The sequence below is a fragment of the Phocoena sinus genome, chromosome 12 (genome assembly GCF_008692025.1).
Source record: "Phocoena sinus isolate mPhoSin1 chromosome 12, mPhoSin1.pri, whole genome shotgun sequence".
NCBI classification, from domain to species: domain Eukaryota; kingdom Metazoa; phylum Chordata; class Mammalia; order Artiodactyla; family Phocoenidae; genus Phocoena; species Phocoena sinus.
Window position 1 is genome coordinate 25492994 of NC_045774.1, and position 18788 is coordinate 25511781.

The following is an 18788-nucleotide window of genomic DNA, read 5'->3' on the forward strand; positions in this document are numbered from 1 at the left end:
ATTGCTTTAGCTGCACCCACCAAGTTTTTTTTTTTTTTTTTTTTTTTTTTTTTTTTTTGCGGTACGCGGGCCTCTCACTGTTGTGGCCTTTCTCGTTGCGGAGCACAGGCTCCGGACGCGCAGGCTCAGCGGCCATGGCTCACTGGCCCAGCCGCTCCGCGGCATGTGGGATCTTCCCGGACCGGGGTGCGAACCCACGTCCCATGCATCGGCAGGCAGGCTCTCAACCACTGCGCCACCAGGGAAGCCCCCACCAAGTTTTTATATGTATAACTTTCATTATTTAGTTCTGAGTATTTATAGATTTCAAATTTTTTTGTTTGACCTAAGACTTATTTAGATATGCATTTAATTCCTACCTGTCAGGATTGTTCATTTACACTTGTTTTTGATTTATAAGTAAGCTTGATTGTTTTCAGAGAACATATTTGTATGAAACCAGTTCTTTAAAATTTTATAGCACAATAAAAATGTGGGTTTTTCTTAAGTGTTCCATGTGTGGTTGAAAACCATGACTGTTCTCTAAGTGTTGACTTTAAGGTTCTGAATATTTTAATCAGATCTTAATCATTTTTTTCAAATAATACAAAGAACTTGGATCACCTTAGCCCTAGCCCCACCCCCAACTTGAATGATCTGATATTATAGTTCTGTTTGTTTTTTTTTTAATTTATTAATTTTGGGGGGGTGGATAGTTTTAGGCTTACAGAAAACACTGAGCAAAATGTACAGAGTTCCCATATTCCTTTTTACCCCACCCCCAATTAACCATATTTAACACGTTACGTTAGTGAGGTAGATTTGTTATAATCAATGAACCAATAATGCATTATTATTAGTTAAAGTTCATAGTTTAATATTAGGGTTCATTCTGTTGTACTACGGGTCTTGACAAATGTATAATAACATGTATTCATCATTATAGTACCATATAAAGTAATAGTTTCACTGCCTTAAAAATCCCCTGCCATTCACCTATTTATTACTTCCCTCCTCCCCACAAATCCTTGATCTTTTTACTCTTCATAGTTTTGCCTCTTCCAGAATGTCATACAGTTGGAATCATACAGTGTGTGGCCTTTTCAGATTGCTTTCTTTCACTTAGCAACATGCAGTTAAGTTTCCTCCGTGTCTTCCCATGGCTCCATAGCTCATTTCAATTCTGGGTGTTTTTTTGTTTGGTTGGTTTTTTTGAGTCCGAAAATAAGACACTCTCGTTTTAGGTAATTCTTGTTTAGATTTACCTACATATTTACAAATTTCTTGGCTTACTATCCTTCTTGCATCAAATTTTCCTTTAGCAATCGTTATTCATCTTAGTTTCACGAAGGAATAAAAGCACTCTTAAAAACACAAAATACATTTATTTTACTCTCATTGTTGAGATAGCTTTTCTGAGCAAATATTTCCAGATTGACAGATATTTTTATCAGCATTTTGAAGATGATATGCTGCTGTCTTCAATATCTGTTGTTGAAGAGTTAGTTATAACTGTAATGTCTATACCCTTGTAACTAACTGATCTAGCTTTTCTACCTGGCTGCATTTAAAGAGTTTCTTTTTGGTCTTTAATATCATTGTGAAATTAAAGGGGAAGATAACATTTTATTTAAATCTTATAAGTTGTGTTTTATACATCTGTGGGTCCTTGTCTTTCATTAGCTGTTGGAAATTTTCGAATTACTATCCTATTCCCTTTCTTTCATTCCCTTTGAGTTTGTTACTAAATGTATTTGACCTTTTTATGCTGTCCTCAGTGTCTCTTCTCTTTTCATGTTGCATGTCTTCAAATCTGTGCCGTGTTTTGCATTTATCAACTGATTAGTAATTCCTCCACCAAGTCTAATCAGCTGAGAAACACATTCATTCTTGAGTTTTACATTTTAACAATAATTTTCATTTCTAGGTGCTTTAGGGTTTTTTCCCCTCAAAATTGGTTGGCAAATTTTCATAGTCTATTCCTAGAATCCTTTATTTTTTTGTAACCTATTATTTATTTCTTTAAATATTTCTTAAAACTTCATTTCTTTATCTCATCATTTAAATGTCTATGTCCTTTAAGGTTAAAGTCTGTTTATTTTTGCTTAATCTCTCTCAGGAGACTGAGAATGGATTTTTCCCTGTGTGTTTGGTAACTTTTAAAATTGTGAGCTCATATTTGGTTGAACCTGATCTATGGGAATCCGGAGATACTAAATTGAAGATGCTTTCCCTAGAGACGATTTGCATTTAGTACTGATGGGGCCAACACCACCCTGGGATAACACTTTAGCCACACTTAAGGATTCAGGATTTAAAATGGGAGTTGCAGGCTCAGCTTTTGTCCACCTTGTTGGAAGCCCCAGGTTCAGTCTTTTAATTCCATGGTGATAGAGGCAAGTCTACCTTGCTGCTCTTTTCTCTGGTTTCAGCTTCACCTCACCCTGCCTGTCAGATTCTTGAGTATCCTTCTGTGCATTGCTATAGGATAGAGAATTTCTTTTCTAAAATTCTTTAAAAAAATTTTTATTGAAGTATAGTTGATTTAAAATGTTAATTTCTGCTGTACATCAGAGTGACTCAGTTTTACACATATATACATTCATTTTAAAATATTTTTTCCATTATGGTTTATCACAGGAAATTGAATATAGTTCCCTGTGCTATACATTAGGACCTTGTTGTTTATTCATTTTATATGTAACAGTCTGCATCTACTAACCCCAAATTCCCAGTCCATTCCTCTCCCACCCCCCCTTCCCCTTGGCAACCACAAGTCTTTTCTCTATATCTGTGAGTCTGAGTCTCTTTCTGTTTTGTAGATAGGTTCATTTGTGCCATATTTTATATTCCACATATAAGTGATATCATATGGTATTTCTCTTTTTCTGACTTCACTTAGTATGAAAATATCTAGGTCCATCCATATTGCCGCAAATGGCATTTTTTCTTTTTTTATGGCTGAGTAGTATTCCATTGTATATTTTATCCATTCATCTGTTGATGGACATTTAGGTTGTTTCCATGTCTTGGCTATTTTGAATAGTGCTGCTATGAACATAGAGGTGCATGTATCTTTTTGAAATACAGTTTTGTCTGAATATATGCCTGGAGTGGGATTGCTGGATCGTATGTTAATTCTATTTTTAGTTTTCTGAGGACCCTCCATACTGTTCTCTATAGTGGCTGCACCAACTTACATTCCCACAAACAGTGTAGGAGGGTTCTGTTTTCTCCACACCCTCTCCGTCATTTGTTATTTGTAGACTTTTTAACGATGGCTATTCTGACTGGCATGAGGTGGTACCTCATTGTAGCTTTGATTTGCATTTCTCTAATCATTAACAATGTTGAACATCTTTTCATGTGCCTATTGGCCATCTGTATGTCTTCTTTGGAGAAATGACTATTTAGGTCTTCTGCCCATTTTTGGATTGGGTTGTTTGTTTTTTTGTTGTTGAGGATAGAGCATTTTTTAATATTATTTGATCATGGAGGTTTTTTTTGGGGGGGTGGGGGGACTTATTTTCAGATCTAGTTTTCCAATGAATATTCCTTGAGCAATGCTGTTCTAGTTCACCACCTTCATTTTATAGGTGAGGAAACTGAAGCTATGTGACTTATCCAGTGTTTCACAAAGAATCGGCATTAGAACCAGGGGAAAATTCTTTACGTCATAAAACTAGTGTGCTTTCTAACCCTGAAAAATTCCATAAGTAGAATGTATGTGACATGTCTCACCATTAGACATGTTTCTAAGAATGACTGTCTTGGGGTAGATATTTGTTAAAATATATAAGTAAAACCTTAGATTTTTTTGGAGAGAGGATTTTTTGGGGGGAGGGGTGTGATGTTATGATAAGTATTGTGCTTGGTTGGAGAATACGCTGTGTAGTTTCCCAATAATTAGGCTAGGTGATTTAGAAAGATATTTATATACTCTAGGGTACTGCTGTTGAAATACAGAGGGGCAAGGCATTAATAAGTAAGTTCATGGCCCAGTTTATCCAGATGAAAGCCTTTGAATTGAAATGTGCATTATTTAACAGTCCTGTTCTTTGATATACAATTGGGATACTGGTGATTTGATTTTGGGACATCAGATTTGAAATGCCATCTTTAATCTGTATTCCCATTTTAAGTCTCATGCCTTAAAAATAGTATTTGTAACTAAAAAGTTTGCTGAATCTTATATTTCAATTTCTTACCATTATATATTTTCTTATACTTTACACGTATTTTTAATATCCCTACTGGTAGTTCTCCCTGCAAATAGGTATTAGTTACCATTGTTATAAGAAGCAGTTAGTACTGAATTGAAATTTGAAACTCTTTGTCCGTCACTGACTGAATTATAGAATACTGGAGTTTGAAGGATTCTTAGGTGGTGGAGTCTAAGTTCAGGGCCTCAGATTCAGAATTAACCACCAAGCAAATGGTATAGATCTTTTACTACTTGGCAATATTTTTGTCATTTATTGAGCAAGCATTTGGGTATCTATTAAATTCTAGGCATTATGATGTGTACATATAAAACAGTCCCTGCCCAAAGAAACTTGTAACTGTGTGTAAGACAGACAAGCAAATGAACATTTAGAGGTCAATGTGAAGCATTTGGGCATCTGTACACCCAAAGAGCAATTGGAAACCTTGAAGAGGGCAGCTAAACCTAATAGGGATGTGAGGACCGGTCTTCTGGGATAAATACACAATTAACTCTTTTCTTGCTCCTTCCAAACATTCACCACTCTCTTTAAACCCTATGCCAACCTCCCCTCTTTTCTCCTGGGCTCATTTTTTTCTCTCTGAAATAAGTATTAAGCAAGACTCTGTCCATTCTCACTTTCGTTAACTTTCCTCATCTTTTCTCATCCACCATGGTGGGGGGGTTACTGTGGAAGAGCTGTCCTTTTCATCCAAAGCAGCTTCTGTCTGCCCAGGTCCATCTCCAGCCCAACATCCAACCCAGCCTCCTCCCTCCTGGGATCCTGTTTGCTTTCTCCAACTCGCTCACTCTCGTGCTCACTTTGTTGCTCTCTCTTCCACTGTCTCTCTCTTCCTCTATCCTGTCCCCTTCTCTCATACCACAAGATACCACATCCACCCCACCCCTCATCCTTAGCAGATAGTGACTGTCTAGCCTCTCTCTTTCAAATGATTTCCCCTCAGTCCATAAGCATTAGATTATCTCCCATCTTGAAATAAACAAAACAAAAACTGTTTTCCTTGGCCCTTGTTCCTTCTTGCCTTCCTTACCTCCACAATTTAAAATGGTCATTGTTCATGTCTTACTTTCTCCAATTGCTCTTCTCTCTACAGTGTGGCTTCTGTCCTCACCTTTGCCCTGTGATTGGTCTAATGAAAGTTATCGCAGTCGTCAAATAGACTGTGGACTATTTCCAGTCTTATCCCACTTGATATTCTTGCTGAAAGCTCTCTTCTTGAAGTGCTCATTTAGTTGACTTGGTTAACACTCTGTTCTCCACTAGTCTGACTGGTTGTTGTTTCTCAGGCTCCTCTGTAAGCAACTCTGACACAGGCTTGTTTTTGCCCATTGATTGGTCCCATGGTAAGCTCTCTCCAAAAAATCAACTTTAAATATAAGGATCCAAATATATTGGATGGAAAAGAATAGAAAAAATATACTGTGCAATCATTAACCAAATGATTAATATCACTAATATCAGATAAATTGATATCAACATAAGGAATATTAACAGGGGTCAATTTGTTAAGATGATATAATAGTCCAAAAGATAACAACAGAGCTTTGATATATGAAGCAAAACAGAAGAAATTTTTAAAACATAGATAAATGCACAATTATAGTTGGAGATTTTAACATTTCCTTTCAGTATAATTGACTTAGTTAATATTTATGAAACATTCCACCCAACAACAGTAGAATATGCATTCCTTAGGTATACATAGAATACATGACCATGTTATATGGTCAATAAGACAAACCATATTTTGGGCCATAGAAGTCCTTAATAAATTGAGAAGTGTTGAAATCATGTTCTCTGGGATTTAAATTGGAAATCAATGGAAACATATCTGAAAAATATCCAAATATTTGGAAATTAAACAACACACTTTTCAATAAAGCAAGATTAAAGAAAAAAATCACAAGGCAAATTAAATATTTTGAACTGAATGCCACCTTAAGAAACTTAAAAAAAAAAAAAGGAGTAAATTAAACACAGGTAACAGAAAATGGATCACTGACTTAAACTAAGAGTGATAGCAAAACAAAACAAAACAAAAATAAAAAAACTGCTAGAAGAAAGCACAGGACAATTTTTTAAATGAACTTAAGCAAAGATTTCTTAGATGCAAAAATCATGACCTACCAAAAATTAAAAGTGATAAATGTGATTTCATCAAAATTAAAACTTTTGCTTTTCAAAATTTACTGTTAAGAAAATGAAAAGACAAGACACAGTGATTTACAAAAACTATATCTGATAAAGGACTGTATCTATAGTATAAAAAGAACATTTACGACACAGTAAGAAAACCAATAATTTTTAAATGAGTAAAACAGAGATACAGAAGTGGAAAATAAACACATGAACAGATCCTCAACATCATAGTCAATAGGGGAATGCAAATTAAAACTGTTGATACAATGAGCTGTTACCAAATATCTCCTTAGAATAGATGAGATTAACAAGATGTTAATCTCCCTGACAATACAGATGTTGACAGGAATATGGAGAAGCTAGAATTCTCATACTAGCTGCTGGGCATGCTGATTAGTATCACCACTTTGGAAAAAAGTGTCACTGGTTTTTAAAAAAGGAAAACCCACATTTGCCCTAAGATCCAGCAATGCTACTACTGGGCATTTATCCAAGCAATAAGAACATATGTTCACACAAAGACATATATGTCTCAATCCTGGGACAGAAAACGGAATAAACATTAAATGACAGAAGAGAAAGATGACAACAACATACAGAACAAAGTGGATCAACAGTTTTCAAAGGAGGGGGTTGATATGAGTCAGAACAATGGTGTGGAAGCAGATGGTGGGGAGCCTAGAGTCGTCCTATACTTCTTCCAGCCTGACTTTTAGAAATGTGGAATTGAGACTTCCCTGGTGTCACAATGGTTAAGAATCTGCCTGCCAATACAGTGAGCACGGGTTCAATCCCTGGTCCAGGAAGATCCCGCATGCCGCAGAGCAACTAAGCCTGTGCACCACAACTACTGAGTCTGCATGCCACAACTACTGAAGCCCGCGTGCCTAGAGCCCGTGCTCTGCAATGAGAGAAGCCACCGCAATGAAAAGCCTGTGCACCGCAACGAAGAGTAGCCCCTGCTTGCCGCAACTAGAGAAAGCCCGTGTGCAGTAATGAAGACCCAACGCAGCCAAAAATAAGTAAATATATTAAAAATAAATGTGGAATTATCAAGGAAAAACTTTTGTTTAAGATGAGGGAGTTGTCTAGAAAAGAATTGGCAAGGAAGGGGAGTTTACTGATAAGAGAGCAATTATAGATTACCACCATAACTGGATCAAAAGCAATATAAGTACAACTCTAGAAGACAACTGTCTGTTCAGGCAGCTATAACAAAATACTATAGGCTGGATGGCTCATAAGCAACAGAAACTTTTTCTCACTGTCTGGAGACTAAGAAGTCCAAGATCAAGGCACTGGCCGATCGTAGACCTCCATCTTCTTGTTGTGTCTTCACATGGTAGAAAGGGTAAGGGAGTGTTCTGGCATCTCTTTTATAAGGTTTCTAATCCCATTCATGAGAGCCCCACCCCATAATCTAATTACCTCCCCCAAACCCCACCTCCAAACACTATAACATTGGGAATAAGTTTTTTTTTTTAACATCTTTATTGGAGTATAATTGCTTTACAATGTTGTGTTAGTTTCTGCTGTACAACAAAGTGAATCACCTATATGTGTACATAGATCCCCATATCCCCTCCTTCTTGAACCTCCCTCCCACCCCTCTAGGTGGTCACAAAGCATCGAGCTGATCTCCCTGTGCTATGCAGCAGCTTCCCACTGTGGAAATAGGTTTCAACACAAGAGTTTTGGTGGGACACAAACATACAGTATATAGGGATAACTCAAGTTTCTTTTTAATTAGATTTTGGATCTATGCATAAAATAGGCTAATAGAAAACTTTAATTTGTTGCTGATATGGAAAGTCTTAAGACCATCCAGTGCCATTATGAGAATTAAATATTCAATTACTATATCCCACTGAATTTTACCTATTCTAGATTAACATAAATTTTAAAAATTTATGCATAAATACTACTTGGATACAGTTGTTTGATAAACTTTATACGTTTTCAGGTTATTCTACTCTGTAGGTTTATGAATAGGCTCATAGGCCAGTAGTAAAAGGCACAGGCTCTGGGGAAGACTGGTTTGAATACTACATCCACTGTTTAAACATGAATGGCGAATTAGGTAATGTCTTTAAACCTCAGGTTCTCCTTTTGTAAAATAGGGATAATGCCTAGCTCAGAGCTGTCGTGAGGATTATATGAAAAAATTAATATAAAATCCTTCATACTTAGTAAGTGCTCAACGTCAGCTACTGTGATGATAGGAAATGCTATTTCTATTGTTAAAGGAGAATTAGAAAATGTAACAGAAATTTAACCCTGAGAGCTCTTGGGTCATAATACTCTTCTTGTTGTTGGTCTCAACTCTTTAGAGAAGTATGTGTTCTAAAGAGAGACTGGAGACCTCATAGACCTTCCCTCCTCCCAGTGGTGCTGATGGACCCATGTGGGATTGAGCCACACCTATTTTAGATTCTGTGGCTTGTGACACTGAGTGGTATCTGGCTAGTATGGAGCAGAAACTTGGGTGTCTGATGTGACCCTCATATTAAGAGGATTTGCAGGTATGTATGCTAGTTATGTTACAAACCAGGTTTGTTTTCCAGATGTACAGCAAGTCAAAAACCGAGACACTGAGATTTGCAGCAGAGAAAGGGTTTATTCATAAGGCAGCCAAGTGAGGCGACTGGAGAAATCTCAGATTTGCCGCCCTGAAGGTGAGGGGCTTGATATATTTATGCAGTAAAGAAGCAGGGTAGACTTTGGTGTGGGGAAAGGTGATTATAGGTAGGGAAGAATGAGGTAATCACTGTTCTGCCCAAGTGTATCTGTGTTATATGCTTCTTAATGGGATGCATGTTCAAAAATGGAGATGTTTAGCGTGATCTGAGGGTGGAGTATTTGGCCCTCTGACATCAAAAGGTCATTCAGTGGATGCCTACACAGGCCCAGTTTTAGGGCTAGTGGTTCCAGCCAGTCTTAGCTGGCCCAAACTGGACAAGAGCTGACTCCAAGTTTCTGGAAAATAGCTTAAGTCCCCATTACTATACAACCCCATACATCAGAGGTGTCATCTGTAGTGGGTGGTTAAGGACACAAAAAAATAATTAAGGTGAGCTTGGTCAGTGAAGACAGATTACAAGTGGAGGATTTTTTTTAATGTTTAAGTATAAATTTATATAAATACAGATTATCCAAATAAATAACATATATACTCTTATCACATAGAGAAAAATTGCTAACAGTTTGTTGGTTTTTCACATATATGGAAGACTTTAAAAATGAGATAACTAACATTATATACTTTTCATTATCTATCTATCTATCTATGTTGTCACTGTTATTACCAAAGGCTGTATGCCAGTTGGTGAACCAGGGCCATGTTGGTGACACCTAGACTATTTTGGTATTTCCAGTATTTTTGATTCATGTTAAGTTTATTAGCTTCACTGAAGCCCCTCACATCTCTTAGGTCCGTTGTAGGAACACCCTTAAACCAATCACTGACATGAAGAATAAAATGATGGTGATTAGCTTGAACTAAGAAATGTTTCTAGGAGGCTTCTATACATAAATTTCCCTCATTCTCTTAAAACCTCTTCTATCTGTTTAATTATACAGATACAAAACCTGAGACTCAGAAGTAGTAAGCAACATGCCTAAGACATAAAGCTTGTCAATGACAAAGTCAAAAACAAAATCTCCCAAGCCCTAGCTTTTAATTTAGTGTTCTTTGCCTACTTCAAAGTCTATCCATAGGGACAATCTGTGACTTCATTCTGTGTTGTCCTATGGTAGGTGAACTGTGATGTTGAATGCCACCAGCCCTGATATTTTTATGGCATGGAGTTTAATATATTTTTCTATAAAAATATGTCTAGTGAGGGCCATATCTTTGGGATAGAAATTATTATGGGAGAAAAATATGTTTTTCTCTGTAGTTGTAAATCCCCAAAATTAATTTCTGTAAATTATACCATATTTTTATTGCTCACAGCTCTGTATAACAGATTTGAAAGATAAGACTAGAAAGATAAACTACACTGGAATTTGGGCCAAGACAGGATGAGATCTACCTATAGGAAATGACCATTTGTGTATTATAGATCTCTGCCTTTTTTGTTGTTGTTATAAAAGATTTATTTATTTATTTATTTGCTATACAGTAGGTCCTTTTTAGAAAAATTTTTATTTTATATTGGAGTATAGTTAGTTGGTTTCAGGTATACAGCAGAGTGATTCAGTTATACATATATATATATCTCCATTCTTTTTTAGATTCTTTTCCCATATAGGTTATTACAGAATATTGAATAGAGTTTCCTGTGCTATACAGTAGGTCCTTGTTGATTATCTGTTTTATATACAGTAGTGTGTATATGGTAATCCTGAACTCCTAATTTATCCGTCTCCGCCACCTTTCCCCTTTGGTAACCATAAGTTTGTTTTTGAAGTCTGTGAGTCTGTTTCTATCTTGTAAATAAGTTCATTTGTATCATTTTTTTCAGATTCCATATATAAGCGATATAATATATTGTTCTTTCTCTGACTTACTTCACTTAGTATAATAATCTCCAGTTCCATCCATGTTGCTGCAAATAGCATTATTGCATTCTTTTTTATGGCTGAGTAATATTCCATTGTGTGTATGTACCACATCTTTATCCATTCCTCTGTCAATGAACATTTAGGATGCTTCCATGTCTGGGCTATTGTAAATAGTGATGCAATGAACATTGGGGTTCATGTATCTTTTTGAATTAGAGTTTTCTCCAGAGTGGGATTGCAGGATCATATGGTAACTATATTTTTAGTTTTTTAAGGAACCTCCATCTCTTCTCCATAGTGGCTGTATCAATTTACATTCCCACCAACAGTGTAGGAGGGTTCCCTTTTCTCTACACCCTCTCCAGCATTAATTATTTGTTGACTTTTTGATGGTGACCATCCTGACTGGTGTGAGGTGATGCCTCATTGTAGTCTTGATTTGCATTTCTCTAATAATTAGTGATGTTGAGCATCTTTTCATGTGCTTTTTGGCCACCTATATGTCTCTTTTGGAGAAATGTCTACTTAGATTTGCTGCCTATTTTTTGATTGGGTTGGGTTTTTTTTTTTTTTTTGATATTGAGATGCATCAGCTGTTTGTATATTTTGGAGATTAATCCCTTGTCGGTTGCATCGTTTGCAAATACTTTTTCCCATTCTGTGGGTTGTCTTTTCACTTTGTTTATAGTTTCCTTTGCTGTGTAAAAGATTTTAAGTTTACTTAGGTCCCATTTGTTTATTTTTGTTTTTATTTTCATTACTCTAAGAGGTGGATTCAAAAAGATATTTCTGCAATTTATGTCAAAAGGTGTTATGCCTATGTTTTCCTCTAGGAGTTTTACAGTATCTGATCTCACATTTAGGTCTTTAATCCATTTTGAGTTTATTTTTGTGTATGGTGTTAGGGAGTGTTCTAATTTCATTCTTTTACATGTAGCTGTCCAGTTTTTCCAGCACCACTTATTGAAGAGACTGTCTTTTCTCCATTGTATAATCTTGCCTCCTTGTTGTAGATTAATTGACTGTAGGTGTGTGGGTTTATTTCTGGGCTTTCTACCCTGTTCCATTGATCTATATTTCTGTTTTTGTGCCGGTACCGTACTGTCTAATTGATTACTGTAGCTTTGTAGTATAGACTGAAGTCAGAGAGCCTGATTTCTCCAGCTCGGATATTCTTTCTCAAGATTGTGTTGGCTATTCAGAGTCTTTTGTGTTTTCACACAAATTTAAGTGTTCTTGTTCTCGTTCTGTGAAGAATGTCATTGGTAATTTGATAGGAATTGCATTGAATCTGTAGCTTGCCTTGGGTAGTATAGTCATTTTGACAGTATTGATTCTTCCAGTCCAAGAACATGGTATATCTTTCCATTTGTTTGTGTCATCTTCATCTTCTTTCATCAGCCTCTCATAGTTTTGGGAATACTACAGGTCCTTTGCCTCCTTAGGTAGGTTTATTCCTAAGTATTTTATTCTTTTTCATGTGATGGTAAATGGGATTGTTTCTTTCTGAACTTTTGTTGTTAGTGTATAGAAATGCAACAGATTTCTGTGTACTAGTTTGTATCCTGCAACTTTACCAAATTCATTGATGAGCTCTAGTAGTTTTCTGGTATCGTCTTTAGGATTTCTATGTATAGTATCATGTCATCTGCAAACAGTGACAGTTTTACTTCTCCTTTTCTGCTTTGGATTCCCTTTATTTCTTTTTCTTCTCTGATTGCTGTGGCTAGGACTTCCAAAACTATGTTGAATAAAAGTGGTGAAAATAAAAGTGGTGACGTCCTTGTGTTGTTCCTGATCTTAGAGGAAATGCTTTCAGCTTTTCACTGTTGAGTATGATATTGGATGTGGGTTTGTCATATATGGCCTTTATTATGTTGAGGTATGTTCCCTGTATGCCCACTTTCTGGAGTTTTTATAAATGAATGTTGAATTTTATCAAAAGCTTTTTCTGCATCTATTGAGATGATCATGTGGTTTTTCTCCTTCAATTTGTTAATGTGGTGTGTCACACGGATTGATTTGCGTATATTGAAAAATCCTTGCATCCCTGGGATAAATCCCACTTGATCATGGTGTATGGTTCTTTTAATGTACTGTCGGATTCGGTTTGCTAGTATTTTGTTGAGGATTTTTGGATCTATGTTCATCAGTGATATTGACCTTTAATTTCCTTTTTTTGGTGGTATCTTTGTCTGGTTTTGGTATCAGGGTGATTGTGGCCTCATAGAATGAATTAGGAAGCATTCCTTCCTTTTCAGTTTTTTGAAATAGTTTCAGAAGGATGGGTGTTAACTCTTCTCTAAATGTTTGATAGAATTCTCCTGTGAAGCCATCTAGTCCTGGACTTTTGTTTGTTGGGAGTTTTTAAATCACAGATTCAATCTCAGTACTTGTGATTGGTCTGTTCATATTTTCTATTTCTTCCTGGTTCAGTTTTGGGAGATTGTATCTTTCTAAGAATTTGTCCATTTCTTCTTGGTTGTCCATTTTATTGGCATATAGTTGCTTGTAGTAGGCTCTTATGGTCCTTTGTATTTCTGTGGTGTCAGTTGTAACTTCTCCTTTTTCACTGTACTTTTATTGATTTGGGCCCTCTCCCTTTTTTTCTTGATGAGTCTGCCTAAGGGTTTATCAGTTTTGTTTATGTTTTTAAAGAACCAGCTTTTAGTTTCAGTGTTCTTTTCTATTGTTTTCTTTGTCTGTATTTCATTTATTTCTGCTCTGATCTTTATGATTTCCTTCCTTTTCCTAACTTTAGGTTTTGTTTGTTCTTCTTTCTCTAGTTACTTTATGTGTAAGGTTAGGTTGTTTGAGACTTTTCTTGTTTCCTAAGGTAAGATTGTTTCACTATAAACTTCCCTCTTACAACTGCTTTTGCTGCATGCAGGTTTTAGATCATCATGTTTTCATTTTCATTTGTCTCTAAGTATTTTTAAATTTCCTCTTTGAATTCTTTAGTGATCCATTGGTTGTTTAGTAGCATATTGTTTAGCCTTCACATGTTTGTGTTTTTTGCAGTTTCTTGCTTGTAGTTGATTTCTAATCTCATAGCATTGTGGTTGTTCCATGTGCACTTGAAAAGAATGTGTATTCTGCTGCTTTCGAATGGAATGCTCTCTCTATATTAAGTCCATCTGGTGTAATGTGTCATTTAAGGCCTGTGTTTCCTTATTGATTTTCTGTCTGGATGATCTGTCCATTGATGTAAGTGAGATGTAATGTTTGCACTGTTATTGTGCTACCGTTGATTTCTCCTTTTATGTCTGTTAACATTTGTCTTATATATTGAGGTGTTCCTATGTTGAGTGCATATATATTTACAGTTGTTCTCAGATTGATCCCTTCTCAGATTGATCCCTTGATCATTATGTAGTGTCCTTTTTTTCTCTTGTAACAGTCTTTATTTTGAAGTCTATTTTGTCTGATACCAGTATTGCTACTCCAGCTTTCTTTTGATTTCCATTTGTGTGGAATACCTTTCTGCATCCCCTCGCTTTCAGTCTGTATGTGTCTCTAGATTTGAAGTGAGTCTCTTGCAGACAGCATAGTATATGGGTCTTGTTTTTGTATCCATACAACCAATCCATCTCTTTTGGTTGGAGCATTTAATCTGTTTACATTTAAGGTAATTATCGATATGTATGTTCTTATTGCCATTTTAATTGTTTTGGATTTGTTTTTTCAGGTCTTTTTTCTTCCTTTCCTCTTTTGTTCTCTTGTGATTTGATGATTTTCTTTAGTGTTGTGTTTGGATTCCTTTTTCTTTTTTTCTGTTATAGATTTTTGGTGTGCAGTTACCATGAGGTTTTGATATAGCAGTCTCTCTATATACATGATTGTTTTAAGTTTCTGGTCTGTTAATTTTTTTTTAATTAATTTTATTGGAGTATAGTTGCTTTACAATGTTGTGTTAGTTTCTGCTGTACAGCAAAGTGAATGAGTTATATGTAAACATATATCCCCTCTTTTTTAGATTTCCTTTCCATTTAGGTCACCACAGAGCACTGAGTAGAGTTCCCTGTGCTATACAGTAGGTGCTCATTAGTTATCTGTTTTATACATAGTAGTGTATATATGTCAATCCCAATCTCCCAGTTCATCCCACCCCCCATCACCCCTTGGTATCCATAAGTTCTCTACATCTTTGTCTCTGTTTCTGCTTTGCAAAACATTCATCTGTACCATTTTTCTAGATTCATGCTGGTCTCTTAATGCAAATGCATTTCAAATATCCTGCATTTGTACTCTCCTCCTCTCATGATTATTGGTTTAGATATCATGTTTGTGTGCAGATGATTTCCTACCTTTACTGAATGTTTGCCTTTTCGGGTGAGCTTTCCCATTTTGTAATTTTCTTGTTTCTAGTTGTGGCCTTGTCTCTTCCACCTAGAGAAGTTCTTTTAGCATTTGTGGTTAAGCTGGTTTGATGGTGCTGAATTCTTTTAGCTTTTGCTTGTCTGTAAAACTTTTAATTTCTCCGCCTAATCTGACCAAGAGCCTTGCTGGGTAGAGTATTCTTGGTTGTAGGTTTTCCCCTTCCATCACCTTAAATATATCATGCCACTCCCTTCTGTCCTGCAGCGGGTGGGTTTTTAACAAGCTATCCCTTACCCACTGTTCTGCAAGACAAGCTCAAGTATTTCTCATAGTCACCAGTTTCTGTTAAGCCTATGGGGCACAGTTTCAGGATGGGCTTTTTAACCCTATGGGGCATGATTTCAGTTGTATCATAGAGTTAGCTAGATCACATGTTTCTTGGGAAAATATTTTATTTACATGTGATTTATATATTGCTTGCTTACAAAAAGGCTTTAAGGTGGTTCATAAATAAAAACCATATAAAACTAAAGGGCAGGGCTTCCCTGGTGGCTCAGTGGTTAAGAATCCGCCTGCCAATGCAGGGCACACGGGTTTAAGTCCTGGTTCAGGAAGATCCCACATGCTGCAGAGCAACTGAGCCCGTACGCCACAACTACCGAGCCTGCGCTCTAGAGCCCACGAGGCACAACTGCTGAGCCCGTGTGCCTGGAGCCTATGCTCTACAACAAGAGAAGGCTCACAATGCACCACAATGAAGAGCAGGCCCCGCTTGCCGCAACTAGAGAAAGCCCACATGCAGCAACGTAGACCCAACACAGCAAAAAAACAAACAAACAAACAACAACAACAAAAACCTAAAGGGCAGGGAAATGGCTACTTCCAGAGGATAAGAGTGAAATCATTCTTTCCACATGGCTGGAAGAATTGAACTTTGAATCAGACCTGGGCTTGAATTCTGACTATTTTCTAGCTGGGCAGGCTTAGAAAAGTTGTCTCAGTAAACTTTCCTTGCAATAAAGTGACATGAATTGAAAGGACTTTGTTGAATCGTTGTAAAGAGTAAATAAGCTGAGTTAAGATACGCAGTAAGTAACATGGGGCCAGTGGGTTGTTCTTCCATTACTCCTCAGCTCACTTCTCTGCGTGAGCCTGAACTTAGCTCTGAGTTTTCTGGAAGTTAAGGTAAAAACTAAAACAAGTAAGCACCCCATTTTTGGAAAAGTCAGTAGTTAATGCACGATCAGATAATTGTTATCAAAGACTCTGGTTTTGAATTCTGGAAAAATGGGCCTCATGGTTCCTTATATAAGAAGACAAATGAGTAATGTAATGGGCACCTGCTATTAATATAGATTTATGGAAGACAAATTTGGCGATTTCTCATATCAACCCTTTTTAAAAGCTGCGGGCATGACATTAAATCTTAATTCAGTGAAGGCATTTCGAAAGGAAGCTGAGATAATTTGGTCTAAATACATTGCTTCTCAGTAGCAAAACCTAATGCAGGAATAAAATTAGAAATTCGAAAAGTTGTGGATATTTAAAATGACCTTTTAGTTTGTCTTCAGTATTAGCTCCCTCAAGTTTTCCTTTAGCAAATGCTAGATTGTTGGGTTGAATACAAACATCAGTTGAATTTTGTGATGCTTATTTTTTATTATTATTTTTTTTACGGTACGCGGGCCTCTCACTGTTGTGGCCTCTCCCGTTGCGGAGCACAGGCTGCGGACGCGCAGACTCAGCGGCCATGGCTCACGGGCCCAGCCGCTCCGCGGCATGTGGGATCTTCCCGGACCGGGGCACAAACCCGTGTCCCCTGCATCGGCAGGCGGACTCTCAACCACTGTGCCACCAGGGAAGCCCTGTGATGCTTATTTTTATAGCAGATGGATTTATTCTGTATTTCCCATGATCATGACACCAGGCCAGCTCTTGTCGTGAGGACTAGTGTAACACAACTATTTTGAGAGTACAGGTTTTAAGAAAAGGTTTGAAATTTAGGTCTGTGGGTGATTTCAGCTGATTGAGGTTGGAGATGCTGTACTGGACAGGGTTTTATCCAGATTGTTAATTTCATTTTCATTTTTACCCCAAGGTATCATGTGATGGAGAGAGCATGGCTTTGTGGTTAGACTGATCTGGGTTTGATTCTGGCTCTGCCAGTTGCTAGCCATGTGACCTTCAGCAACTTATGCCCCCTTCTATTTTTTGGAGCCTTAACTTTCCACCTGTAAAATGTGATCTGAGAAACTTACCTTGCAATGTTTGGTGAAATGAGAGGACATATTGTAAGTACGTTGTCTAGCACAGTCTGGGTATTGAGATAGTGAGGACGTGATTTTGGGGGCTTGTTTGGGTTCCTTGCCATCTGATGCTCATTCAGACAGGAAATATTCTTTCTATGACAAGCTTAAACAAGGAGTAGCAGAGACGCCTGTTCCTCTGGAAAGTTCTGTCCTCTTAGTCTCACCTTTCTTAAGAAAATGCTTACTTCAGTGGTCTATAAATTCATTTTAAAAGTGAAAATAACAAAAAAAATGAAGAAATGATTAAATAGTCAACACTGGCTGCCCATTATTGGTGTTGTAGGTAAAATTCTCCTAGATTTTTTGCATAGTCTGTTGACTAATAGTATGAGACTGTGATAATAAATGAGTTTGACCATTTATCTACCAGGTTTCCCTAGTAAACTCATTTCCAATATTAGTTATTGAATATTTTAGAATGAATATTAGCTTAGTAATTAGCAGTCAATAGGTTCCGGACATCTAAGGGTTGGTATACTCATTTATAGGGTGCCAAATCTGGATAAGAATTTAAAATTCATTCTTTGGATTTTTATGTTACCCATTTCATCTTTAAACATTGTTAGGTCTATTTTTATTTTTGAAATGTTCCTAATTCAAAGCAATTTAAAAATTTATTACACGAGACGACTATTTTTTTTAAATTTAAAGGGCCAATCCCAACATTAAAACATTGAATTTTTCTGTTGTTAAATATTTTTTCTTACAGTGCTTTAAAAACCCAGACCTAGTGGAATTTTTTAAAAAATGTATGAAATTCATGAATACGGAACTGTATGTAAACTTTATAGTAGGGAGATACTTCTTAGTAGGAAAAAATCTGTGCACTGTCCCTCATCTGAATATCTCCAAAGCAGCAGCCTTTGTGAGAATTTACAGGAGCTGCCTTTCAGAATTCTGGTCAGGGAAACTGAGTTGTTTATATTTTACCAGATGTAGGCAATCACTTCACGAGCCATGTCACGTAGAAGATGAGGGAATGAGACTCGGAGAGGTAATTTGCTTACAAACACACTGTGTTGATCTAAGGCTGGGAGTTAGGGCTCCTGATTCCCAGGTGATCACAATAGAATATAAGGTGACGTGAGAGAAAATGCACCTGTCCCAAACATAACCTGATGAGTTTACCCTAGATTTACAGCCATCCTTCATTATGATAATCCTAGGACAGAATTTCTTTCACTGACTTTTGTGCCACAGATTCCTTTGCAGTTTGGGGAGGTCTATGAATCCCTTTTGAGAGTAATGTTAAAGGTTTGAAATAACTTTAAATGCATAGACTAAAATACATTTTATTACAAAGGAAACC